This window comes from Epinephelus moara, chromosome 24 (genome assembly GCF_006386435.1).
Source record: "Epinephelus moara isolate mb chromosome 24, YSFRI_EMoa_1.0, whole genome shotgun sequence".
Taxonomy (NCBI): domain Eukaryota; kingdom Metazoa; phylum Chordata; class Actinopteri; order Perciformes; family Serranidae; genus Epinephelus; species Epinephelus moara.
In genome coordinates, this window is record NC_065529.1 from 33,892,890 (window position 1) to 33,920,248 (window position 27,359).

The 27,359-nt window shown below is 42.1% G+C and overlaps 1 protein-coding gene across 17 annotated transcripts in view; it reads left to right on the forward strand.

The window, feature by feature from the left end:
• Window positions 1–27,359, forward strand: part of LOC126385724 (R3H domain-containing protein 2) — an 82,157-nt gene that overhangs the window by 4,693 nt on the left and 50,105 nt on the right. For 2 of the 17 annotated variants that reach the window (XM_050037611.1, XM_050037612.1), the window contains one exon: window positions 3,123–3,231. The exons of the other annotated variants lie outside the window; for them this stretch is intronic. The gene's annotated coding sequence lies outside the window, so the exon portion shown is untranslated. The remainder of the gene's footprint in view (window positions 1–3,122; window positions 3,232–27,359) is intronic. 17 annotated transcript variants of the gene reach the window in all.

Here is a 27,359-nt window from a genome sequence, read left to right on the forward strand (position 1 = left end):
TGTTTTTCGCTGTGAAAACATTGGACTACCGACAAGTGCTTGGCCTTGTCGGAAAGCTACAATTCCGCTGTTTCACGTGATGCGTGGCTTCTTGCTATGACGCACGGTCGTGGAGAAAATCAATAGAGAAGAACAGGTGTGAATTTGGACGCACTATGCATCGTTCGGGCCCATAGGGTTAAATGCAAGCAACTTAAAGTGAACTCTACTCTATATTCAAAAACAGAGTGAACATACACCATTTATATCAGCCTGGAAAGATATAACATGAACAAATCTATTCTAAAGCTGAAAGAGAACATTGCCTTGCTTATTGTCAAACGTCTAACCTAAGATTTGCTTCGTAATGCAAGTGGCAGACTAACATTGTGTGCTACTACAGGGATGTAGGCCTGTTTTCTGCCTAAAATTGTAGCACTATAGAGCAGCATAAAAATTAGAAAATGTATATGCTCACCTTTCCAGTGTCAGTATTAGGTCCCAGCACCTGAAAACTGTTTTGAGACAACAGGAATTTAGTGGAACTTCATTGCAAAAGTTGAATATATTTGCACAATGTGCATGTCTTTACATTTTTTGGACAGGCTAGTGCATCTACCAAGCAGTCATAACAGAGATGTGCTGTCACGTATTTAAAACACTGAATATAATTAGGTAAAAGTGACGAATGAATGAGACATGGTGCAGAGAGAAAAGTCTGAAAAACTTTGATTGGGCTACCAATGCGTACCACAACTAGGTTTGAATGTTGAAAACAAGTTCCAATAAAACAGGGACATTTCTTACAAATGTGCGAGTTAAAATAGCAGATTGCTAAGTTGCAGTTAAGGTTTGCACATACTGGGGTGCCATCTACTTTTGTCTAGTGGTTAGGCATATAACACGTGTGGCAGACTAGAGTTGTTGCACAAGTGGTTTTCCATACAGCGGAAACGGTAAAAGGTGACACTTGCCTTGTGAGTTTTGAACTGCAGCAAGCACCTGTTGAATGTACCTTTACATCTAATGAGCTCTTGGGGGCTCTTTATTATTTAATTGCTTCCTTCTATCATATCTAAAACAGATCTGCAAAAAAAAAAAGTAGGATTATAGGATTATTCAGTGGATAGAGGAGTTTGCAGTTGCTAACGTTGACTAAGGCTACAGGAAGCTGTTGCTGCTTCAACGTAAAAGCCAGCTTGTTGGAGAGATTTATTCTGCACCTAAACGCAAATTAACATCACCTGCTGTTTCATGTATGGCTGATAGTTTGAAAATGTTGCTACACATTCAGACTTTACCATTATTACAACAACTAACTTTGGTCCTGCAAAGGTCTGACTCTTTGACTGGCAGCATATGATTTGACTCTGGGGTGAGTAATGGTTTGAATCATCAACATCAGGGGGCAGGTTGAATTAGAAGCCTATTCATAAGCACGCTAAGATATTCTGAGTGCTTCCTGTTCCATTTTACTTAATTCCTTAGAAGCCAATCACTTCAGCTATGAATTGCCATGGTGTCATTTTGAAAAACTTGTACATGGGTACCTGGATACTTTTGGCAGGTTTCTACTGGTCTACCGAGACTGCTACAAGACAACAGAAGATGTGCTATCACCTGAAAAGAGAAATGGTTGATGTACAGTAGGCTTTAGCATGGAACAAATTATGCATTTTTGAAGCAATGACCAGTGTCAATGCTGGCAGATGGGACAGTGACGTGTTCTGTTGTGGCATGTCCACCTGTGCTGAGGAGTATCGAGAAAATAACAGGCCTAGCTGTTTTCATGCAGTTTGTACTCTGGTGTGTTTTGGACTGAACACTTGCATACTAGTTAAGGCCTAAGTATAACCATCCATCTGATTACCTTGCCTTGCACACTTAATAGATACAGTGTTGAGGTGGTTTATTAGTCATGCTGGTTACAGTTATAGCCAAAAATCCACAACTGCTAATTTAACTATCAAAGATTTGCCTGGTCACTGCTATTTGAATGTAATTCAAACACTGTGTAACTCGGCCACATGTTCAAATTTTGCCCCCAAGCCAGGTTACAGGCTGTCAACTCAAGAGCTTAACCATCTATGAGACAGACATCCCAGGACTTATGCTACCTTACCTAGAGTTCCCCGTTGACATTTCCTTTGATGCTGAACTTTTGACTGCCTCTTTTCCACTGCGTCTTTCAGCTGCCGTTTGCAGTGAGGGGGCTGCAGGGAGAAGATGCAAATATGTCGTCTTGTGGGATTAAGGTTTTTCTGAGCTAATGAGGTGGTTTCATTATTTTCCCCCCACCATCTTTCCTTCAAAACCCCTTGTTTTTATTATTTATTTTTTGAACGTTGCAGCAGTGCTCTGTTTCACCAGCAGCTGTCAGTACTTTGAGCTCATTCAGTTTGTCCAGACACAGACTACGGATAATGATTGCATATATTCCCATGAAATGGAGATTTATGAAAGGTGACTAGAGTGTGCCTGGATTCTGTCTTCTGCATGCCTGTGGATGCAGGCTTATGTCCTCTTTTTGCAAAAAATAAAAACACCACACCATAAGTTGTAGTTGGAAAGAAAAGTATTTACTATAACATCTCACATAAGCACCCTGCCGTTGTATCAAGTGACATTTTGGCTGATCCAAGCAGCCCTTTAAACAGCTGGGCTTCTTGCGAGCCCTGGTTTGGCTGTCATTGCAATTATATTGTTACACAGAGGCAGAGCAAACAAGATATGTAAGAGAGAGCGGGAGAGAGAGAATCCACACGAAAGGGAGGGTTGGAGGAGAAGGGAGCGGTGCAAACTGTGCGCATGATAGCATAAGAGCAGTAGGGAGAGAGAGAGAGAGGGAGCCAGCCAGCAAGCACGGTTTTCTGTTTCCCTGTAGTGTGTGTGCTTCATTCAGAAAAAGAGAGGGGGCAGTCGAAAAAAGAGTTGTCTGTCCATTTCCCTGAAACCCATTAACAAAACAGAGCTGTTGGTACCTACTGACAGGGAGGAAGAGAGCTTGCGTGAAGACGAAGAAAGTAGAATGACAGACATAAACACCCCCGAAACTGAGCTATTTACATGCTGCAGGAAATGGAATTCATTCATCTGAACTACTTAGCGAGCATAAAACTAATGTCAGCGTTGTCTCGGTCCAGAGCTGCTGCTGCTGCTTCTGCCGCTGCTTCTCCTGCAATGATGTGCTTTTATCTGTGAGGCACCTGATCCGACTTGGCTGAAGATCCACAGAGCTGAACTCTAAATACAGTAAGCATGTGCTTCGTGTGTGTGTGTCTTTGTCAGTGGGTGTTGATAATTTGTAGGTGAGATATAGCGTGTTCATGTCACTTCACAATTCTGTGATATTTGGTTTAACATGCACCCATTGCCGCCGTTGTAATTGCCACTTAACTTGGCACTTTTCATTGTCGCTCTTTGTAAAGTTCCAGCAGCAGTTTAATTATTCGTTAGTAAAAGTGCACAAGTCATATAATGGGGAGATAATTTCATATACTGTGCATAACATTTCTACCCATCTAAGTGCAACTCATTTTATCAGTGCGTTTAAGCTGTAAGAAGAACCCTGATTGGTTTTATGTAGATGGATTTTACACAGTACATGCTGAAGGATGCTCATGGTCAATTTATGTTTCTATATTTTTCTACGGACGCACACCGAACGTGTTTAGTGAGGCAAATGCTGAGGTAATACGGAATTCCCTTCCACTGTGTCCCTCTGTGGGAGGAGGGAGGGTGGAGGTGGCCTGGTGGGGGTGGAGAGTCACCGAGAAGTAGGCGTCACTCTGCAACACTGTCATACTGAGGAGGGAGGGAGGGAGGGGTGCAGTTAAAAAGGACAACCTATGGGCTTACATAAGGCTGCATGTGGGAAGTCCTGTGTTATGAGACCCTTTAGTTTGTCCTCAGTGATCCTCTCGTCTTCAGCGTGCAGCAATGGGTAATGATAATGACCGTTTATGAATGCGGCAGAAATTGGAAATCTCCTTTTGATCTCTAAAGACAATGTATATTTACACAGTCTGTGTTTTCCCCCTTTATTTGTGGAACACAATGTGCAGGAATAGCGGAAGAATAGAGGGGAGGTGAGAGAGAGAGGCAGCACAAGCGTGAGAGAAAGCACAACAGCAGAGCCCTCTTGAATAAAAAATCTGCCGCTATTAATAGCAAGCTGTCCTCATGGCCTCAGCACTGTTTCAGGTTTAGAGGACCTGGCTTTTCCCTCTCTTTTCCTGTTCTGATGGTTAAAGCCCTGCAAAATCATACTCACATTCCTCCTCATGGCTTCTTCCTTTTATTCTTTTTTTTGTTCACTCAGCCCAGATCTGTCTTGTGTGCTAGATATGGGCTGTTTATGTAATGACTTTCTGTTTGTCTATGTGTGTGCACATCTTTCGGCATTATAATAAATCAAGATGCATCAGTGTCCATAGCAATGCACCCTAATTCAACTAGCTTGATGTTGGCTCATAAAACGACAATGATCCCATGATTCTACCCTCTTGTCAATTAGAAATGCAAAAGACAGACAACAACCAAAGCAACCCCCAAATTAGATAGAAGCTGCCCATCTGGTGTCAGGTTGCCAGAGCTAATGCTGTTTTCCTCCTGATGTCTGTTTGCCTCTTCCTTGAGCAAGAACATGTGTGAACAGCTGAAGTAGCTAAAGCTAGCTGCTCAGCCCCGACTGACATGTCCATATTAACTTGTGCGCATCCTCGTCTGTGCATATGACCATTACCTGTGTTGTTTGTTTGTTTGTGACTTTGGAGTTCTGCTCCCCAGGTAGCTGGGGCTCCCGCAGGCTCACTCCTGCATACTAATTGCCAATGCGTGGGAAAAAGACTGAGTATGAAAGAGAGGAAGCACGAGAGGGAGAGGAAGGGAGGCAAAAAAATCAATAGCATCCCCTGGAGTAACTGCCGCTGTAATTGCCTTTAAGTCAGAAGGTTCACACTTTCTCATCCTGAGATTTTTTTTTTGTTAAGGTTTACAAACACAGAGGATGGTGGCAGAATGAAAACTTCCATACTTACTTTCAAAGTGCTGTCCTTTCTCATAGCCTCCGTATTTGTCTCTTAGTTTGAACTTTTTTGCTTCCTCAGCGTCCACTATCACATTTAATGGTGTTATGCATGTCTTTGTGTGTCTTGCATGCTTCTTTAAATCCCAGTGCCTTCATTTTGTCAGCGCAATACCATCAGTTTTCTCTCTTCAGATTTGGAAGTCTACAGCAATGCCAAATCATGTAGTGAACACAAAGCAGATGTTACACGATGAGCATTGTTGGAGGAAAGCCTGTGATCTGAGATTTTCTTTGCCAACAACTGCTTCTCTGTAATTGCTGTGCATGTCACCATACATAACTTGAAACTTGAAACATGTAGATAGCAAGCTAATAAAAAACCTCTACCTGAGAAAACCTCTACCTGAGAGTCTTTCAGGCCAGTGTGATTAAGTGCAAATGATAGTGTGATGCAAATTAGGCCTGCACAATCTTGTATCAGCCTTATGCTCAGATGAGACTGGCAAAGAGACATACCCACTTGTTGAATCTCAAGAGAGACGGACTGAGGGAGCAACAGAGGGAAAGACGGATATTAGGAAGAGGCTTCTGAAGCCAACAGATGACCTTTTCAAACAGTAATCAATAAGTAAATGATAAAAGAATGAAGAGGAGGACGGAGAACATGCCGTGCCTCGCCAGAACAAGTTTAGGAGTGGTTGTTTCTGACGTAATTAAAAGATTATGACGATAGATTGAGAGGCTGACGGACAGAGAGAAAGCAAGAAAAACGGGAAGAAGGTGGAGACAGATAAATTGCTATCCTTAGGCAGGTGGAGCTACTGGGAGTGGTTGGCTTTTACAGGTAAACAGATGGCATAGCACAGCAAGGCGCTGACCTGCCACCGCTGTCAGGTCAGCTACGTGATCTAGCGACTCGCTGCCGTGTGCAGTTTGTCTAATTAACACTACCTCCTAATCTGTGCTGAGTTGCCAGTGCCATACAAACTCTCTCACACATAAAAGGGGTGAGGAGACCGAATGATTTTAACAATGGCAACACATTTTTAATACAAAATGTGAAGAGTTTCTTAATTTGACATGCATAGTGTACTTGTGAGAAAAATGCTCATTTGCTGAAGCTCAATACTCATAGTAAATGAAAGAGTTGTTTATTATTTGAGGACTTGTGGCCTCTGTCAATCCTCTTTCGCATTAGAGTGTGTTGCAGGCTCTTGACATTTTGATCCACACAAGTAGGAGGTTGGCTAGATAAGGATCAGCACAGCTGTATTCAAATATAGTCATAGTCCTACTTAGTTGAGCTCACACGTTTATCAAACCGTCTACAGTATGCATGTTATTTTATGTCCACAGCTCCTACAGCCAACAGCAGGCTTGTCATCATCCCCCTATTTTTCTATTTTAGCACAGCGTCGTCATGGTTGGAACACTGCAGCCGCCCGATGTCTGGTGTAATGGTAATGCAAAAAGGACAGAGGCCATGTTTTATCTGTCTGCGCTGACTTACTGTTATGGTTCCCGCTGTTTCAGCTTTTAATGTCCTCTATGATGCTTGTGACAGAGACATCTTATTTGGGGTGTGTGTTTGATTTATAGACCCTGACCTGCGGGTCTTTGGCCTATGGGATTTGAGGAGACTATATTTAGCTGGCTAGGTGCCTGGGGAGCGAAGGAGGGAGGAGAAACGCTGAAGAGCAGTTGAAGGGGGATGCTGGGTGGTAGACTGAGCTGAGTGTTGGTTGGCTCGATGGATGTCTAAATGGCTGGCATGTTGCCTTCCTGCTGGCCATTCTGGAGTGCACAAGCCACATTGTAAGAGACCACACTTTCTGCTGGCCCAACAGAGACAGCCTGGCCGTTTGACTGGCTGGATGCCTGACTTCCGGGTTATGCTGGCTGGCTGGCAGCACTCGATTCTCCATCACTGTTTTGGCATGGCGGTGTGGCCAGCCAGCTGTCATTAAGTGTGGCTGTGGCAAATGGAGGTGTTTGTGCAGATCATAGAGGACATCGGTCACCATCTGGCACCATCCAGCTGTTGGCCAGTGCATTATTTAACATTTTCTCAGGTTATAGCTAAGAGCATCTTTTTCATCATGCCAGTAGAAGTTCCACTCAGTCTCTTAGGGGGTGTTCAGGCCAAAAATAGTAGAGCATCAGAAAACAACGCAAGGAGCTGTGTTGTTGTGGGTGTGCTGCAACAGGCACCAGTGTAAAAGTGACATACTACCCAGGATTTCCAGTTTGAGTAAAACATCTATTTGTATGAAGGCTAATCAGGTACCAAAACACTGCACACTGAAGTTTTTAATACAACAGTCACACACACAGTCCTCAAAGACGCTTTACATAGAGTAGAATTTAAAAAAAAACCCACAGTAAATTCTTTATTGTAGCCATTAAAATAAAAGACTAAAATTGAGGAATAAAAAGCAGGTTCACTGAACTAGATGAAGGGCTGTGTATATAACATGCTACCAGTTTTTAACAGTTCAAACATAGTGATTATTTATAGTATAGAGTGTGATTGCTATGATGACTGTGTTGGCACTTATTTCAATATCAACAGAAAAAACTGTACTTGAATCTACACAGTGTACAACTTCTGTCACTACAGGTCTTTCAGTCAATATTATAACAAAAGACGGACTTTGTTGACGTTATGCAGTAGCGTGGGATCATGGGAGTTGTCTTCATTGTTAAACAACCACCACTGCCGATGAAAATCTATCAGACGTGACTCAGGCAGAAATCATTTTCACAGATTTAAGTTTTATTCACGTCACATTTAGTCACATTTAGTCATATTAATCTAATGAAATAGCTGCTAGTGATGTTAGCTAACACAATGTTAACTTGCTAACTTAGCAATAGCATTAGATGAGTCAAATACCCATACACTGTTCAGCTACTGTAGCTAATGTTGTGTGGCGAATTAAATCGTGCTGTCATCAGTGATCAAAACAAGTCACACAATAGCAACAATGAAGCAGCAACTCCCATGCTCTGCAAGGTTAAATTACTATTTCTGTCAAAGGAGTCTGGTGGCTTTCAAGAGAGCAATATAACCTCTTCAGTGGGGTAGCAGCACAATGTACTCCAGCCCTAAAAATAAAGTGGCCCACCTAAAAAAATCCCTATCAGTTTGTGTACACTATATTAAGAATATTGTCACTGCTTTACCTTACTGTCAGAAAGCCCTTTCTAACAGAGAAATTAAGCCGCTATCTATCCTCTCTTTAACGCCACCAGACTCATTTGACAAAAGCAGTAATTTACCTTGCAAAGCACAGGAGCTGCTGGTCTACCGCATCCTCAATTGGTGAGTTTGTTTGTGTTACTGAATGACTTGGTGTTTTAAAGGATTAGTTCAGATTCACCAAAGTAACGCAGTAACATAATAATGTTGTATGTGTGCATTAGCTTAGTAGCTGGCATGACCCAGCTGTCATAGAAGCCATATAATGTCATATCAATAAATTAGGTCTCTACTCGATTGCTGTTTTGCAAAATAGCATGCAATTAATGCAAAAAATGTTAAAATTGAAAAATGTTACAGACTATATCTTTAACAAAAGTGGATCATGTCAGAAGTAACAACAAAATTATAATAGGTTATGTTGCTCTCCTTGCTCCATGCATTTTAAGAGTTATGATGGTTGAGATCTAAGTTGTGAAAAGTTTAATAGTGTATGCAGAGGAACCCTTGATTGTGCGTAATAGCATCTGACTCCACTCATCCAGCCCTTTAAAGATGCACTGATACTGCGTCAATCTGTTCCTTGAGCTTTTTTTTTTCTTTTTTGCTGCCCCCAGTAGGTCATCCATCAAACCTGACTATGCCACAGCATGTGAATCAGTCATGGGAATTGATTGAGCCTGTATTGATCTACAGTCTACAGTATTGAAGAGTGGGCAATTCACAACAGTGTCCTAGTGTGGCTAATCATTTTGTTAACAGAGCTTTGAAATTTCGTTTTGTGCAGATGCTGCCAGTGTTGTTCAATTAGCTGTCTCCAAAATGTTTGGTATTTAAAATGCAGTGGAATTTAAAGGCAAAATTTAGAACCAAAGCCTTCTAGTACTCTTAAAGGTTCAGATGATGGGAAGCTAAAGGAGCTTAGTGCACCAGCTGGGCGTACGCCTGGGTGTAACGTTACGCCTGACTTGGAACTCAAAGTTACGGCCAACTTGAGGTTATGACTAGTGCACCATTTAGACTCAAGCCCTGTGTGTGCTGCTCCTGGGTGTAACTGTCACGGCTAGAATAGAGCTGGCTTAAGGTGGAAAACCAGACCAAACCATGGTAATGATAACGGGAAAAATAATGATCACCCAGCCAGGAAAGACAGAGTGTCTACTTTACCGAATAAATAACAAAAGGGCGTTAATATGAAAGAGTTGTCTGTGATTGTACAAACCTTCTGTACATCTATTTAAACAGTTTATTGAGAGGTTTCCCTTTGGCAGTCAAGCCCTGTTTGGGTTAACTGAAGATCTCTGTATCGGAGGGGAATCCCTGAGGTGCTGATTGTTTCAGATTTTATACAAATGTGGCCTTTCAGAAAAAATCTTTACCTTTTTCTCGACCTCCACAAATGTTGCAGCTCGCCATTGCAATTGTTAATGATTGTACTGGTGGTCGATTTCCAAGCTGATAGTTATTGTTTGTTTGTGTTAGTGTTGTGTAATTCAGATTTATTTTAAATGATGAATTGATTTTTTTTTCTTCTTTTGGTTATGTAAGAGTGCACTTTGGATAGAAATGTGTTACTTGGCAGTGATTTTGCTTTGTGGCCAGTCAGGCTTGGTGCACAAAATTGGGTGTAGCTAAGACCAGTGTAAGAATTAAGACCTATTTCTTAACTACGGGTTCCAGGTCATTACATTTCTGTATTGGAAAATATCTAACTGTCCCATTCTTATAAGGAACCCCTGGTTTTCTTTTAATAAACCCAGTACTTGAATTAGTAACAACTGGTGCCAAAATATGTGAACAACCAATGACACATCCCCCCCAATGACATGGGAGGTGGTGCCAATCAGAGTCTGGAGCTCATTCCAGGACGCAATCACTATCGTCATTGATGACATCAGCGAATTCACTGAGTCTGTGGTGAATTTAATTTGTAAAACAACAAAAGCAACTGTGCCCAGAACTACAAATTAAATCATTCCACAATCTGTAACCATGAATTACCAGAACTGTCCAGGACGCCATAAACACACACATTACAGCTAGTTTGGAAACAAAGCAGCAGCCTACAGTGTAACAAGAGAGAGAAAAAAATAAGCTTAATTGTAATGCACAGGTTGAAGGAGCCAAGGGGATCACATTTCACCAGAGCTGTACCTTGAATAACTTAATGTGACAATTTAATGATTGATTAATTAATAATATAATCATGGCAGTATTTAGAAAAGTTGGAAGGAAGTTGCTCTGGTGGGCTCGAGGGTTTTGGCCCAATGTACAGGTATGTTGAAGGACATTAAAAAAATAAATAAATATATGAATGTGTTTAAAAGTACTCAAAGGTTAGTGAGTGGTAATTCATATAAAGCTTGTGCAGCATTATGTAGATGTAGTCAAAAAAAGAACCACCCCAATTTAACATAGCCTATTAATAAACAAAACCCCAAGTCGAATGCTTAAAAACTGTTGAAGGAAACATTTCTTAGTGTCATAGTGTCAGATCAAGGATCATTTTGTCCACTCAGACAAAATGAGGGCAACAGGACAGTGGAATAGGGATTAAGACACAAGCAACTATAGATAGGAACAGGGTGTGGGACATGATTTTGTCTGGAACGCGAAACAGCTTGGAGCATTGGATTTCTGTCTCCAAGATACCGATTCATCCCACGAGCATCTGCATTCAGATAGGCAGCAAAGTGAAATTTTGATAAGCTTTATATGTGGGAAACTGACCACTGTTTTGCGGAAGTGTTCAATCGCTGTGTGCATTGAAGTTGGCTTGAACAGCTTGTGTTTAGTGTTTAACGGATCAGACATACTGATTTCAAACTTGCCAGGGACTCCAGTTGCTTCTTTATCTTCCTCCAGGCTTTTTTCGTCCTTTCACTGTTCATTCATGAAATCTTAGAAATTAGGGAAATGGCAGATTTTCTCTACAGGTTGAAACAGTTAAAGCTGACTTTATAGTCATATGTGATGCCTTCACATTTTTGCTTTGTATAGTACTGTGCAACATAAAGACAAGACTACCAGAAGAAAGGAGTGGGATTTCTCTGGGTGTGCTCAGAGAGCAAACAGGAGACTGGGAGTGGAGTGATTACAAAATGCTGTGAGGGGGAGCAGAAACTGCTGCTGCTCCAGTCTGCTCTCAAACTGGAAAGGACAGAAAATAATAGATAATGGAAAAGAGATACAGCCAGAAAGAGATTGTAACAGTGTCCAACAGAAATGGACACTTAGAGACTAGACTAAGAGGTCTGAGAAAGTTGTACAGTGAGTTGTATTGGCTGTAGCTTACCCGAGGGCAAGTCATTGGCCTTACAAATGTGTGACCTGAAGGAAGCTGCCTAACGGGGTGATGAAATATGCATCATAAGCTAGAGGCGGTGCCACTCAGCAAAAGACCATCAGCTAAAAAGAGAAGGGAGAAGAAGACGGCTTGAGACATCCATAGTACAGAGGAGAGATGGTGCCAATAATGTAGTGTGGTGGTTTAAGCTTGATTTTTGCTCCTGCAGTCATCGGTGGTTCTTCCCTCAGGACTCTGTCAGGCCAGGGCTTTCCTTATTGACAAATCCACCTTGACTGGTCATTTGAAATGTATGTTACAGTTCTACTTCAGGTAGTGTGATTCTGCAGTAAACTCTATTTTAATCTTTCTACAGTAGTATTTGTGGCGACAGTATAGAACCTGTTTTATTTTGAATCATTGAAGTGGTTTGTGTCGTCAGTCTGTCTTGGTTATGATGCTGCTCCTATACATGATATTTTACTTGCCTGGCAGAGATGTCGCATCAGTTCAAATCTGCATAAACGGCATGTGGCACTTGGTGTGGCAAATTAAAAAAGTGTGGAAACCACAGCCAATCAGCTGTAACTGACATTGTGCTGGTCAAGTTTTAGGGTGCATCTACAAATCACATGCACAGGTGTAACTGATTTGCCTGTACATAGATTAGATACAAATCAATCAAAGTTTCTGTATTTCATCTGTTGCTTTCTCCTTGAAGAAATTAGTTATCAGTGCTCTTAAGCAGGGGTTTATACTTCTGTGTTGAACCGAGTACTCTACGCCATAGCCTACGCCGTCACCTGATGTGCACCTCCACATAAATGTTACTACAGAAACAAAGCTTTTATTTAGTATTATTTCACAGATAAGAACCACTAAATTGTGAAGACAATAAAGCCCCCATAAAATAACATTTTAAGTTTTGTCTGTGGTTTATCCTGGCTTCATATGAGTAAAGAAAACATCAGCTAGCTGCTAGGCTAATTTATGCAATGGAAAATGTCAGGCTTATGCTATTAACGTTAGCATGTTTATGTGGGGAAATGTGTCCAGCAAAAGACAATTGTTTTGTCTGTGAACCATGTGAGTTATAAAGGAGCTGAATGATGTACTTTATAATAATATTTTTGCTATAAAGCCATGTTGAATGTGTGTTTTAGGTGTGTTAGTTGAATCAAGTAAATTTAACAGCACCTCAGTAGCCTAGAAACCCCCGCACCAACTAGTGTTTCAGAGGTGTAATTGCAGAGCGACAGAAAAAAACATGCACAAGTATTAATATTCACAACGGTGTAGTCTCTACGTAGAGCCTATGTTCAACTATAAATCAGATTTTATGGGGTACTGGCACTTACTTTCATGCATTGAAACAAAAATCTGTTGTTATGACCAGTTGACCTAAAATTTATGATCAATTAACCTAAAATGTATTATCATTTTATTTTAGGTAACAACACTTAGGTTAAATATGAATATGGATAAAATTCAAAATTTATTGCATAATTATCTTTGCTATGATGTTGTTCACTCAAGTATTCATGGTCGTATGTTAAAAAGTTAAACTCGTGTTTATCGCATTCAACACACTGCCGGCGGAGGATTTGTCCGTCATGCTGCGGCCAACAAAATAAGGTTGGAGTGTACTTGAGAATGTATCACTGCTTCTATCTCAGCTTGCACTGCTGGCGTAGCATCGTCAGTGGTTAAGCAGCAGTCCATTATTATGATTCTTCCAGTAAAGTTTTAGGGGTAACCTCAAACGTTAAGACTGGTGTCCTGTGCTTTACCGCCCCATATCAGCTAGCTTTAGCCTGAAAAGCTAGCTGAGTCGAATAAACCTGGGTCAGTGCTTAGGAATGATGCTCCCTGATGTGTGCAGACTTCACCTTGCATATATACATATATGTCTGTGATGGAAGGGTAGTTTCTTTCTATGTGCTGAGGGCTACTTCCTTATTCTGGAGGTCTGGTCTTGTGTCTGTGAGCTCAATCTGTTTAGTTCAAGGTTCAGCTCCAGCAGACCTGATAGTTAGTCACTGCTCTCATCAGGACGGAGTGGAACAGAACTGTCTGCAGTCAGTGTGTGAGGGGAGTCATCGCCAATCTGCACATTTTAAATAACTGTGTGTGCGAATGACTCACATTCTGATCACTGTGTAAGCCCCATTAAGTCTGTGTGCCTGTGTGTACATCTGCAAGTCCTGTTTGGTTGCATGTGTGTATGTTTGTTGTGTCTGTGCGATGGAGCTGTGTTCAGTCTATAAGTAACCCACGAGGCTGCTATGTGTTTTGTGTGTGTGTGTCTGTGTGCTGTTTTATTTGTGTTTACCCAGTGATAAATACACTGGGCCTTGTAATTGGGGAAAGGAGGGGGGTCGTGAGAGAGAAAGAGAGAGAAAAATATGGGGGTGTTGAGGGATATGGCTGCTTTTCTCTTGGTGACAGAGCCTGTTGCCATGGAGCTGGTCCTCCCATTGGTGGAAGTCTGGTCCAATCGCTTAACAGCACAGATTGTTTCATCATTGAGAAGTTTTTCCTCTCTTCCTGTCTCACTAGCCACCCCTTGCTCCTCCATCTTTCTCTCTTCTCCTTTTTTCTCTCTCTCCTCTCTCTTCCTCTGCCCCCCCTTCTCATCACAGTAAAAGAAACTGATAAATTACATAAGGTTTATAATGAGTGCAGGAGCTGCCACCCAATTTCATTTTGACACAGTTATTCATTTTACATCAGCAGCTCAAGTTGATCAGGCAAAATCTTTCACAAATCTCCTCACTGTACTTGAGGAGACAGGAAAATCCAACATTCAGTTATTTATGTATTTCTCGGGCAGCTAAGAAATTATTTTAAATAATGTGACTGGCCAGGCAGTATAGGCGGCCAGATAACCATCTTTTGGACAGGCAAACTTTCATGTTAGTAGCTGGTTAGGGATATCACAAGGAGGAAAATTTCCTACCGGTTAATAAACTCATGACAGCGGTGGTTTTATGGATTACACTTTTTTTATTACACACATTTTTTAATAAAAGATATTCATCGATGACGCTCAAAATCTGTCTAGTGCTTACTTTGATCTTTAGATCTTCCCCTTCGAACCAACAGATCAGGAACAATTGGTGTGGCTGTGGCAGGGCCTGCTTTTCTTTATTATACTATTGCAGACATTTTTTTTTATCTTTTTGGCTGCAGCTCGGGATTGGCAGTGGCGCCCTCTCCCTCTTCTCTCACAGGGTGCGCTTTCCACCTCGGATGACTCCTTATTCCTCTATTATCCTCTTGGTCTCCTCAAAATTCAGGTCATCATCCCCCTGGTAGCATGGGTCCATGAACGTTGCTTTGCACAGGTCCTGGCTTGCTTATGGTAGAGCTCTGCTCTGTGACTGCTGCTGCTGCTGCTGCTGTATAGAGCAGACACTTTCAGTTTAAAATTTTAGTGTCTGTCGACTGAAGTATTGATAGTATGTAGTATTTTACAAATGATGAACGTAGGCGCTAATGGGCTATGAGAAAATGAAGTAAATGGGTTTTATTTCTATTCTTACATAAAACAAGATGGTGGGGGTTGTGGGCAAGTAATGTAATTGATGTATGCCTGAACACCACTTTACACCAACTACCGTGAAAACCCTATAGCTGATGCTTAAGTATCGACGTGTTATATTTTAAGCTGAAATGTTATTGTACGTCCTTAGCAGTGTATTTTTGATTGATGCTCTCTTGGTTTGTTGTCAGATCATTCAGCACAATCCTGTGAACTGTCTCAGCTTTCAAGAAACATGAAATGTACTTGTTACAGAACACTATTTCATTTGAACATTTTCTCATCTCAGCAATTTAAGTTAAGCCTTCCAAGTTTTACAAGAATGTTAAATTTGACCACAATTAATATGAATATCTTTTTTTATTCCTAGGCACAAATAAAAACTTCATATGCAGGCTGCATACTTTCCCTGAAAACTTGGAACCTGTCCACAGTAGTAAAGAGTAATTTATGTGATGGTTGAATTATATTGTGTGCTTCTCTTTGATTATGTAAAGGTGTACTATAATGAACCCGTTGTTTAGCTAAATGTCTAGATGTCTTTATTACAGGTCATGTGCTATTAAAACGTCTATGGCAGTATCCATTCTGCAAGGTGGAACTGGAATGTACTCTGGTGGTGTCATTAACACGCTCCCTGAGTGCTCCCTCTTGATAGACACAGTGATGAGAAGATGCCTTTGAGGCTCAGCGTATTGGTCATTTCATTGACCATTGATGGAACCAAAATAGAACTGCATTAAGGAACAGGGATTCCCTGGCTATTTAGATGCTCAGATTAAAAGTTGCTAAAGGGTTCATTTTTTTGGCCTTGATAACCTCATATTATGTATTTTGTGGTGATTTTGCAAGTGGTTTTATGAAATTCTCCGTGTCATTCAGTGCTGCAGCCACAGGTAAATATTCCTTGATTATCATAATCATCCTTCAGTACAGAAAAAAAAGTTTCCCACAACAGAATGTAACCTTTAATTTGGTACAAACCCAATGTGTATTTCAGCTCTGGCATCAGACAAATGTATTTATTTGTTTTTGACATCACCAACGGGGTTTTCTTCGTTGTGACTCATTTTTTGTCTTCAGTTGTTCCTCTGAAGCATTTTCTTTTGCTGTGGTTGTTCACACGTTGGATTAGTTTCTGCCTCCACTTGTCTGTGCACAGTTTGTCACATGGTGTGATGCAGTCTTCTCATTTGTTGATGCAACTTAAGGCCTTTTCAGACATGGAATATGTAACACTGCGGGCTTCCTCTGTCTGTTAAAGAGATTGGGTTTTGTCATTGAGACAGAGAAGACTTTTGTTCAGCTTCAGTCAGACATGACAGGACATTGACAAAATGAGCTGCATCCACACTAAAGAGTAAGAGTGTTTAGTAGCCTCTCACAGGCTGCACCACTGATGATTTCTAAAATTTATTTTGTTGTTTAAGCCTAAATGATCATTGTGAGCATGGGAAATGCTCGCCAATACTCCAGTGAAACTACTGATACATTTCATTTCATCACATCAGTTTCATTAATTCTGCTGCTTGTTTTCCACTATCCAACGATGCACAAGGATTCAATGACAGTATGTTAAGTTGGGACTCTCGTTTAATTCCAGTCAGCTCACAAATCAGGCTAATTTCTTATCCACGCAAATAGATCATCAAGATGCCTTAAAATCGGCTCATTCACAGTGTTTCCTCAGTTATTAAACTGACATTGTGCACGTCGTGCCCCAACACTGTCCTCTGACGAAGAATATTGAAATAATTCATGTTTTTTTCTTATTGCTGTTTCACATTTGTCTTGGTATGTCATTTCCACATTAATGTAATTATTTCATAACTTTTTTGAATTTGGCCCACTTGGAATTCCATATTTCTGTCCTTCACCCACATTGCAGCACTTTTTCCTTCATCACTAATGCATGCAAGATCAGGATCCCCTCTCTCTATTCACTGGCATTCGTTAATTATGCAGAAGTAAGACTGTCGTTCACTCGGCCAACACCTCTTTCTCCTCTTCACCCAATTTCTCCTCATGTGTTTTTATCCTCCAGTCTCATTTTTTTCCCTCTTCATGCATCTCCTGTATGTTCCCCCAACTATACATAGGTTATAACTAGAGAGAGCAGCAGAAAGAGGGAGACTTAGAGAGAGCTACAGAAAGGTAGGTAGGTAACTAGGGAGGGAGGGGAGGGAAGGAGGGAGAGAATGAGTCATAGCTCGTCCCACAGGACTGAGTGGGTTGGCTGAGTGGAGGAGGATGGCGTCAGCAGTAGGCCTGACAATTTAAGAAGACACATTAAAAGAGGAAGAAAACAGGAGAGAGAGACAGAGAGCTAACACTTAGAAGTGGGTGGATGCAGAGAGAGAGATATTGATGGGAGGGGTTGACGTGGAGGGGGTGGAAGGCAGGAAGGGGTATCCTCATAGCACTGACGAGAGAGGGGGTGGCAGGGAGAAGGACAGAGAGAGACGTAGATGGAAAAAGAGAAACCCTGTCTTCCGCTTCGTTTGACCATTCATGTCCCCCCCTCATCTGTGCTTTGCGTCTTGTTAATCTGCCCTCAGGATGTTTCCTCTCCGTATGTGTGCTGCTGTCGTCAGCAAAGTTTCCCGGCTCTGTGTTTTCTGAGCCACACAGTCACCCTAATCACTTTTACATATCTCAAGGCAGAAAATATTTACAGTGTTCTGGAGTGTCTCTGAGTGTTTGGGCCAGTGATGCATGTATCCATATTTTCACTGAAGTGCAGACTGTTTCAGTGCGAATGTGCCTGAACTGTTCCTCTATAGTCCCGACTGCTCTGCCAGCCCCCTCGTCCCCTCCCTTTTGTGAGATTGTGCAACCGACGCAAAGGGGAATCCTCTCTGACACAGACAAACACTGGTGCGCACACACTGCGAGCGCTGCTGATATATAATATGTGCAGGCACTGAGCTTGCACAAACTCTGCCATTACTACACACACACACACACACACACACACACACAGCAGCGTTCACTCTGCGAAGACATAACCTTGCTGCCTTTTGTGAAATGGGTTCTCTCTGACGTCAAATGGGCGAGGTGCACGGCTGAATACAGAGGAGCTGAATTGGGTCGAACTGCCTGTGTACGTCTCCCACTGCTGTCTGTGGGTTTGTACGTGCTCGCTCACTCCTGTTTGCAGCGTTCTGCGCTTCCATTCACCTTCATCTTTCATTCAGCCTCTGCAGAGAAAATGGAGAGGCATGTCTGCTTCGCATGATTCTCCATTATGAAATTTGAAATAACGCAATGAATGAAATGAATAAGTGATAATAGTAGCAGCTCACAATCATTACCCACTCAAAACTATAGGAATATACAGTGTTCATTCTTTGTTCACTTGCACTCTGGCTGTCATTAATGGGGAAATAACCAGAGTAAGGCAGAAGAGGTAGCCACTGTAGATTCATTCGTCCATCTGTACTGTAACTGTATCTGTACTGCTCTATTGTGCTACTGGCAGAATAATCCAATCCTCTTTTATTCTTTTGTAGGGGGATTTATTTCTCCACCAGATTGTTTCTCTGACATTGTGCCAGTTGGAAAACATGATGATTAATGAAGTAATTGATTGATCTAGAATATGCTAGAAAATAAAAACATAAGCCCATTGCAAGTTCCCTGAGGCCAAGGTGCCATCTTCTGTTTGTTGATTCTGTCTCAGTTAAAGTTAAAAAAGTATTGACTTCATATTTAAGCTGCATGCTGACCAGTCTGAGACCCACAGGTGTTTGAAAGCTATTAATCTTATTAAGATTGTTGCCATTTACTTCTCTTTGGATCCACTAATTGATTCATTTCATTTCATCACAACAGTGTAAGTTAACTTTAGGCCAACTGACCCCGATTTAGAACAATTGAGGAATTAATACATTGGTGCTCTTTGGCAACAGCTGGTGTTAAACTGTGGCTTTTGGCTGTCAGGCATTAATTACCTGATAAGTTAATCAGTTAAAAGACTTTATATAAACAAGCTCTCCGCTCTTACTGGCTACCATGCGGTGGAATTCCTTTCATTTCTCTGGCTTGCCCTGCTGCTAACTATTGCCGAGACCCTGACCCAGCTTGACCTGGAGCAGCTAAATTTGACAGTGAGCTCATACCTGCACAGAATATTTAGTCTGGCTATCCTACTGTCTGACGCGGTGATATACATTCTGTGCGCCTTAACACAAACACATATCCTCACGGTGTTGACCAGACAGATAGCTCTCCCTGTCTCTTTCACTCACCACCTCACACTATCTCACTCCATTGGCAGCCTTTGGTGTGGTAACCTGACACAGTGGGCAGGGGAGTGTGTGACCGGTGTGTCGCAGCTGGTTGCCTGTCCTCAGGAGGGCCTGTGTAAAAGGCTGCAAGGTTTTGGTAATGTGTGTTAAGTGGGTCAGAGTGCCCTGCACTCGTTATGACAGCTGATGAAGATGATTGGGATTTTTTTTTGTGGGTGTTGTATGTCTGCTTGTGTGGCTTATATATGTGCTTACCTGTGTGGGTGTTGTGGGGTTTTGTAAAACGCTGCCATTTTGTTAGATCTATTTTAGTTATCACTGTTAATACAAGTTTAATAAAAGATAATTCATACGGATAAGTCCTCGTTTGTTGAGTAAAATGTATTTAGTTTTGTATTTTAACATTGTTATTTAGTGTGATTTTTGGGGCTAAGTTACTGTTACAAGGACCAATAATTTGATGGTGACGCTTGCAACTGTGATGCTGTCTCACAGCTGAAAGAAGGTGTCTTGTTTATTCGATCAGCTCGTTCTGTGATTATTCAGAGGGGCATGCAGAGGAGGAAGACCTGAGTGTGTTAAGAAGGATGTCTGCTGATTTTTGAAAGAAGTAGCAGAATGGTTTATTGACTAGGCACTACAACAAAAAAAGCATGACTTCTGAAATGAGCTTAAGTTTGCTTTGTGGCTTTTGGTGAGGTGCCCCTTAGCAAGGCACTGAATCCCGAACTGCTCAGGGTACGATCCTGTGAGGCAGCCCTTCACTCTGACTTCTCTATATTAGAAATTAAAATGTATAAAAATTTCACATCACGACCAAAACTATCATTGTTATCAGTATTATCGCAGTACTGTTAAAAATGTGTGGGCGGCACGGTGTTGCAGTGGTTAGCATTGTCGAGGAGAGGGTTCCTGGTTCAAACCCAGGGTGGAGGTGGCAAGGAAGACATGAGAACTGGGCTTGGGTCTTGGAGTTTATTCACTGACAAATAGCCTAAACTGTGCACACATTGCACTGCTACATTTAACTTTATACTCTCTGCTCCGGTCGCTGCAGCCTCACTGTCACGAATCACCATCACACACAGGCTTTCTCTCTTTCTCCCTCTCTCTTCTCTGCAGCACACTCTCTGGATGCTGGTGATTTTCAACACAGTAATCAAACATGGTTTTAGTGGTAATTACATTTTGAAACGGTAATACTGTCGGGAATTTCACCATGGTTTATGGTGAAACCGGTAGCTCTTTCATCATCACTGCTCTCCATACATAATGCATGTATAAAGGTCCCGCTTGTTCATGTGTGTATTTGGGCGTGTGCGTGTGAATGTGTGTGTGAATATACAGTGTACGATGATGGAGTGAACAAAAATGAATTAACCTAAATGCACAGGCAGGGGCGTCATGCAACCCCAAAATGTGAGGGGGCACAGTGGATTGGGTTCGTGCGCTATGCGCGCGCACAAATTTTTTTGGGGGATGCCCTCAAATCACTTATCTTGGGTCCCTGCTGCACAATGCCTTGAGGTTGGATAGGGCCCAAACTCAAAGCCGCCCCAATACAATATAATACAATACACACAAACGTGAACCCAGGCCGGTTCCCACTACTGACAGCAAAACATAACGTGACGTAGATAACGTTAGCCAATGTTATTGGCAACGGCGTGCCAAGGCAATAAAAAAGGACGCAATCATACACACTCACCCATCTTGTTAGGCGGCCTAACGTTGAAACACAGATACACCAAAATAAATCCCGTCCCAAGTTTTTCTGATACTTCCATGGATGCTCCCTAGGCTACTGGTAGCTGATTAGTCAGGCTAACGTTACAGTCCAGACATTATAGGCTAACGTTAACCCTTAGGTTAGATCGTACTCTTTCGCGTCTATTTCTGGAAAAGAAAATAAGAGCGACGTAATTCTTTTTTTAATGAAAGCAGGACACTTCAGCCTTTACATCGATCCCATCGGTGTGTTTATAGCTTACCCGGAAGCCTAGATGTCAAGCCGGTAAGATCGGCTGTCCAATGGGAGACCCGGGTGGCTAAAATCCAATGGGAAAGCTGTGAGCGGTCACATGATCGGCCAAAGATCGTTTATTATCAAGATGGTTGCTCTGTTGCCGTGTGTGATCACTACTAACAGGAAATCTCCCCTAAATCCTAATAAATAATGCGTAAATTACCATTTATGCATTTTATGCAAGTTACGGCCACTAAATGGGCCTGAGATGAAGGAGAACCTGTGTTTACTGCAGAAAACACACAAAATTGTCTGTGAACCTCATGTAAATGTTAGGGTTGTACTATGGCTCTCTGCCTCACTCAAGCCAAGGACTTGTCTGTTGCACTGTTAAAACGTGATGACGTTGACAACAAGTGTCCAGCGCAGATTTTGAACATGGGGCTCTAGCGCCATCTACTGGCCCTCTACTGGCACTCACGAAGTAGTCCCACTGCCAACAGAACAAAGGATATACCCATTAAAATAGCAGGGAGCATTGATCTGTGAGAATTTTAGGTACCGTATTCAATATTATATTCATATAATATTATATTCATATTTTGTCCTTATCCGGATAGGGAAGCACATCACAGCAAAATGACAAACACTTGATCAACATAATAAGCTAGATCAATATGATACATTTATCTATGGTGATGGAGAGATGGTGGTGGTGGGTCATGAGAGCCTGTAGTAAAGCTTATGGCTAGGAGAAGGTTGTAGAGCAGCTGTAGCAAACCCAGTAAAACAGACTGACACAAGGGTAAAACAAAGACCCATAGGTTTTTATTATAATGATACCAATAATACAATTTGCTTTCTCTCAAAATCATTTATATACAAATTAAAAATATTGAAATGATAATTTTGAAAAACATTGCATGGCTTTGTTGTCTGGTCTGGAATTATGTCAAGACACAAACACAGTCTGTCAGTATCATAATGCATTTGGGCCATTATAACAAGAATATTTAGGTTAAAGAAACAAAACATATGTTTGTGTGTCTGTGTGTGGCACACAGAAGTGGTCTAGGAAGTGACAGTAGAACAGAACCTTCTTCCTGACACGGCACAACCTCAGCACTGGAATACACACTGACACCTGAAGGGGTAGAGGGGTGGGTATGTACACACAGGGAGAGCATGGTGAATTCTTACACTGACAACAACAGTGCACACACACAAAACAAGACACACAGATTAAGGACAGTGCCTCATATGCGGAGACCAGGTTAAGGTGGAGTGGAGGGTCTGTGGACCGCTAACTGACCTGTGCTCTCTGCGAGGCGTTGAACTTAGTCAGTAACCCACCACGCTCTTCAGCATCTCCTGGGAGAGGGAGAGAGAAAAATAACATCAAATAAACTAAGACATGGGAGAGGGAGAGAGAAAAATAACATCAAATAAACTAAGACATGCCAGTGATTGATGGTGATATGGTGTCAACATTCATAACTCAAACCACCAATCACATAATCAAATAGTTATTTTTTTCTTGTGTGCAGACATAATTAATCTGACACCAATCACAAGTTTAAAATGGTCATGCCTACCTCAACGTCGGTCTGCAAGACTCCAAAAGGAATCTCGAACTCTCTTCAAGTTGACATCTTGCGTCCTCTCAGCCTCGACTGTGATCACCATCAGATCAGCCATCCTATCTTGCAACATTCTGGTCCGCAATCTGTTCTTGACAAATTTGAGTGCTGAGAAGCATCTTTCATTGCTGCATGATGTCACCGGGAGTGTGATGATGAGTTTATAGAGCTTGCTGATCTCCGGGTATGCTTGAAGAAGATTCTGCTCAACCAGGAACTGGTATATAGCCATAATCTCCTGGACTGGGGGTTCTTGTCTTTGGAGTCTGTTTGTCAAGAGTTTGTACTCCATCACAGCTACTTCGGGATTGACATCCCCTTGGTAATACTCACACAGCTGAAGAAGATGTGGGATCTTGTCTGGGGATGGTTTTGTGAGGCTGTTGGTATGTTTCAGAAGAGAGAGGGTCTCATCGCTGAATCGGTCAGTGATGCTCTGCATGCAGAGGTCAAGAGAAGCCAAGCCAAGTAAAAATCAACCTTCATCTCCTCTTTGAGACTCATCTGTTTCTGATTTTGCCACCTGCGATCCACTTTCTTTGAAACCTTTCGGAACCTCTTTTCCTCAAACTCAACCTCGATCTTTGATGCCACTTCCCCCGCATCATTCCACAGCTTATCAAAGGCGTCATTGGTCCTGAGAACAGACAGCTCAGACTTGTAGTCCTCCACAAGATGCGCAGCTGCACTGATGTCCAAGTCTACAGTCTGGAGGTACTTGGAGAGAACACCTGTGAGGTTGAGAATCGCATTCATAGCCACGAGCTTGAAGCAGAACTCAAAATCAATGGCTTTTCTCAGTGCCAGTGCAGTTCCTGCCGTCTCGCGGTCGAATTCAGGGCTGGTCTGTATCTGGTTCAACATCTTCACAACTGAACCCAAGGTCATGAGAAGGACTCTGCAGTTGTCTATTCGGGCTGCCCATCTTGTGCCACTCAAAGCCTTGAGCGTCATGGGTCTTCTGGAGTCTTGGGTGTCTTCCATCTCTTTCTGCACATCAAAGAACAGGCTGTGTCTTTTGGTGGAACCCTCCATGAAACAGTAGAGCTGTTCAACAACACCAAAGAAGTTACGGCAGGGTACATTCTTGCAACACACATCTATCACGACCAGGTTCAGACGATGTGCAAAGCAGTGTACGAAGTATGCGTTAGCACTTCTTTGTTTCACTAAAGCTTGCACACCTCTATTTACTCCTGACATAGCAGCACAGCCATCATATCCTTGCCCCCTGATGTTGGTGACTTCAAGGCTGTACTTCTCCAGTGTCTCAAAGAAACTATTGGCGAGTCCTGCTCCAGTTGCATCTTGTGAATGCACCATGTCCAGAAGGCACTCCTGTACTTTGCCATTTTTATCAACGAACCGTAGAATGACACTTATCTGATCCTGTTTGGAGACGTCTGGAGTGGTATCAAGGCACACAGAGAAAAAGGTCGCCTCATTTACATCCTTTATAATTTGACCTCTAACTTCTTTTCCAAGACAACCAATCATTTCATTCTGACTCTTCGCTGATGTGTAACTCGGAACCGCTCTTGGGTTTTTCTTGGCTGCTTCCAGGTGTGTGTGGAGAACGTCATCATACCTTCCTACCAGTTCGGTAATTTCTTTGAAAACTCCTCTGTTGGTAGAACTTTCAGATTCATGATGGCCTCTGAAAGGCAATCTCAGACGGGCCAGTGTTGACACAATGTCTACGAGCCTGTAGACAGCGCTGTGTCTGTTTTCCCTTTCTTTTGTCTTGAGTTGGACTTGTTTTGCCTTCTGGGCAGACAGTTGCTCATCAACTGGAGTGGTGGTCACATACATTTTCCATTTCTGTAAATTGCTCTTGTGTTGCTTGCTCAATTCGTGCTGCAAAAATCCCTTTCCCGCCTCCAATGCGGACTTCCAGTCCCGAAAGCCTTCAATGGAAAAGGTTCTCCCATCATCTGCACCAAAAACTCGACAACAAAAACAACAACATGCATCTTGTACTTTTTCATACTCCAACCAGTAATATTTGGTGAACCAGGCCTTTTTGAAGCTTCTTTGCGTTCCTCCTACGTTTGTCATTGGATATTCTTCCTGGTCGGGTTGAACAGGCCCTTTTCTGATGTAGCCGTCCCTGGCCAGGCGCTCTGTTGGAATGATAAAGCTAACATCGCCCTCTGAAAAGCAGGAAAAAACTTCGTTAAACGATGTTGTGGAACACAATGTTTCAATCACATATCAAACTAAAGACGCAGTCAGAGAGTCTGTGGACTGGGGATAAATATGTCATACCTCTCTCAGTGTCACTGATACTTGCTCTAGAATCCTCCTCCCTGTCCTCTCTCCCTCTAGTCTCATTCTGAAAAGCTGAATAAAAACCAATAAAACAAATAAATTAGCCATTCCCTTATGAAGATATAAATAAATTTACACTACTTTCTCCCAAACCAGTAGCCAAATTATGTTAGCTCTTATGAGTCAATTGTTCCTCAGCAAAAACGGCACTAATGTTACTCCAGAGCTGCTGCCTAGTACTATACCTGGTCTTGCAGTGTGTGGCCCTTCCCTTTCAGGCCTTGAAGTACCTGGCCCTTCTTTCTCTGACCTTGCCATGCCTGGCCCTTCATTCTCTGACCTTGCAGTATCTGGCCCTCGTCTTAAATAATCTGAGATTCTCCTCTGCATGTTTACCTGGACATACCAAAACAAGTTCAGCAGTTTGATAACCAGATCATTCCTATTCTACACTGTCAGTAAACAGGCTACCTTGCACCAAAAATAGCATTACATGAAGCATTCAGTAATAGCTAGTTTTAATTTAGCTCATGTTCAGTCAGAAGTCCGTTTCTGAAACTCAGTTTACCAACTTTTCGGTTCCCAGCAGTGAGTCAGCAGAACTAGCGTTAGCTTAGCTAGCTAGCTAACGTTCAGCAGAACTAGCGTTAGCTTAGCTAGCTAGCTAACGTTTGCTAGCGTTAGCTAGCTAACGCTAGTTCTGCTGACTCACTGCTGGAAACCAAAAAGTTGGTAAACTGAATGTCAGAAACGTTATCATGGCTAACGACGTCGAACAACAAGGTAGATGTTCTTCAAATAGTGGCCATAAACTTATTTCATATGTTTGAAAGGGGATTTCTCTCTCTACTCACCGTTTAATGTTACACTGACTGCTCCCACATTTCCATCGAAGGTTCTCGGACAGCTCCCCTCCCCAAGCACAGACTGTGATGCTGCGTTCGATTGCACTCGGAACTCGGAAAGATCTGGGTCGGAAATTCCGACTTCCGAGCTAAATGCGTTTCATTGCGCAACATCGGAAAACATGGCCGGCCACAGTAAGGTGATGTTTGTTTGGATGTCTTTCGAGCATCAAAAAGTACTCATGGGGAAGTATATTAGCTACTTGAGGGAGAGGGAGAAAGCACTTTTCCGATTCGGAGGTCGGAAAGTTCCGAGTTCTGAGTGCAATCGAACGCAGCACAAGGGCGGAAGAGACCACATCCATCAAAAAGGAGAGGGGTGGTGATTTTTGGAAAAAGGCAATGATGTCTTTTTGAGATGGACTATGACATTATTTAGAATACATTTCACTCAATATGACCACTGATCATAACTAGATGGTAAAATAATAACTAAGGTAAAGTAAGTAAAATAAAATTGGTTGAAAAAAAAAAAAATCATCCCTCAAATCTGAGGGGGCATGTGCCCCCTCCGTTTCTATTGACGTGACGCGTCTGAATACGTCAGTTTGTTTGTAGCTCGTCCAATTTAGGCTAATGTAGGATTCAGATAACAATTGTTAAAGTTTATAAAAACTGAATATTTTTTGGCAAATTAGAGCTATATTCCTTTATTACAGGCAAAATGTCTTGAAACTAAAAAAACAGAATGGCACAAATTGTTCCTAGGATCTGTTAAGGGTTAAAATGAAGATTCTGTTGCTTTAGTGGCAGGAAGCAGGCTGATGCATCAGTTGTATTGGTCATAGTTACACAGTAATGCATGAGTGNAAAAAAAATCATCCCTCAAATCTGAGGGGGCACGTGCCCCCTTGGTTTCTATTGACATGACGCGTCTGTGCACAGGTACTACATAAAATGTGGATTTTACAGTTGCCGTAGGGTGAACTGGTCAGGAAAAATATCACGTTCACCACCTTCATTGGTTTTAAACTGGCCAATTCGTAAGACATTAGATAGGTTAATAACATGCCTGATCAAAGCATCCCTATCCTGCTGTATTACACCAGCCTGTTAATGTTGTTTCTTGGGGACAGCATGATGTGGACAACCTCTTTTGCTATGATGTAACTGGCCAGGGTCCTGTGTGAATCAGCTGCCCTGCTGCACATCTGCAGCCTCATGTGATGATGCTGACAGTTGGCAGAGAGATGCCAACATCAAGCCGACTGACACACTGACTGAACTGGGACACAACAGGCAGTGCTGCTGCTGCTGGTTTTGTAGATGTTGAGTCTGCAGTGTGTA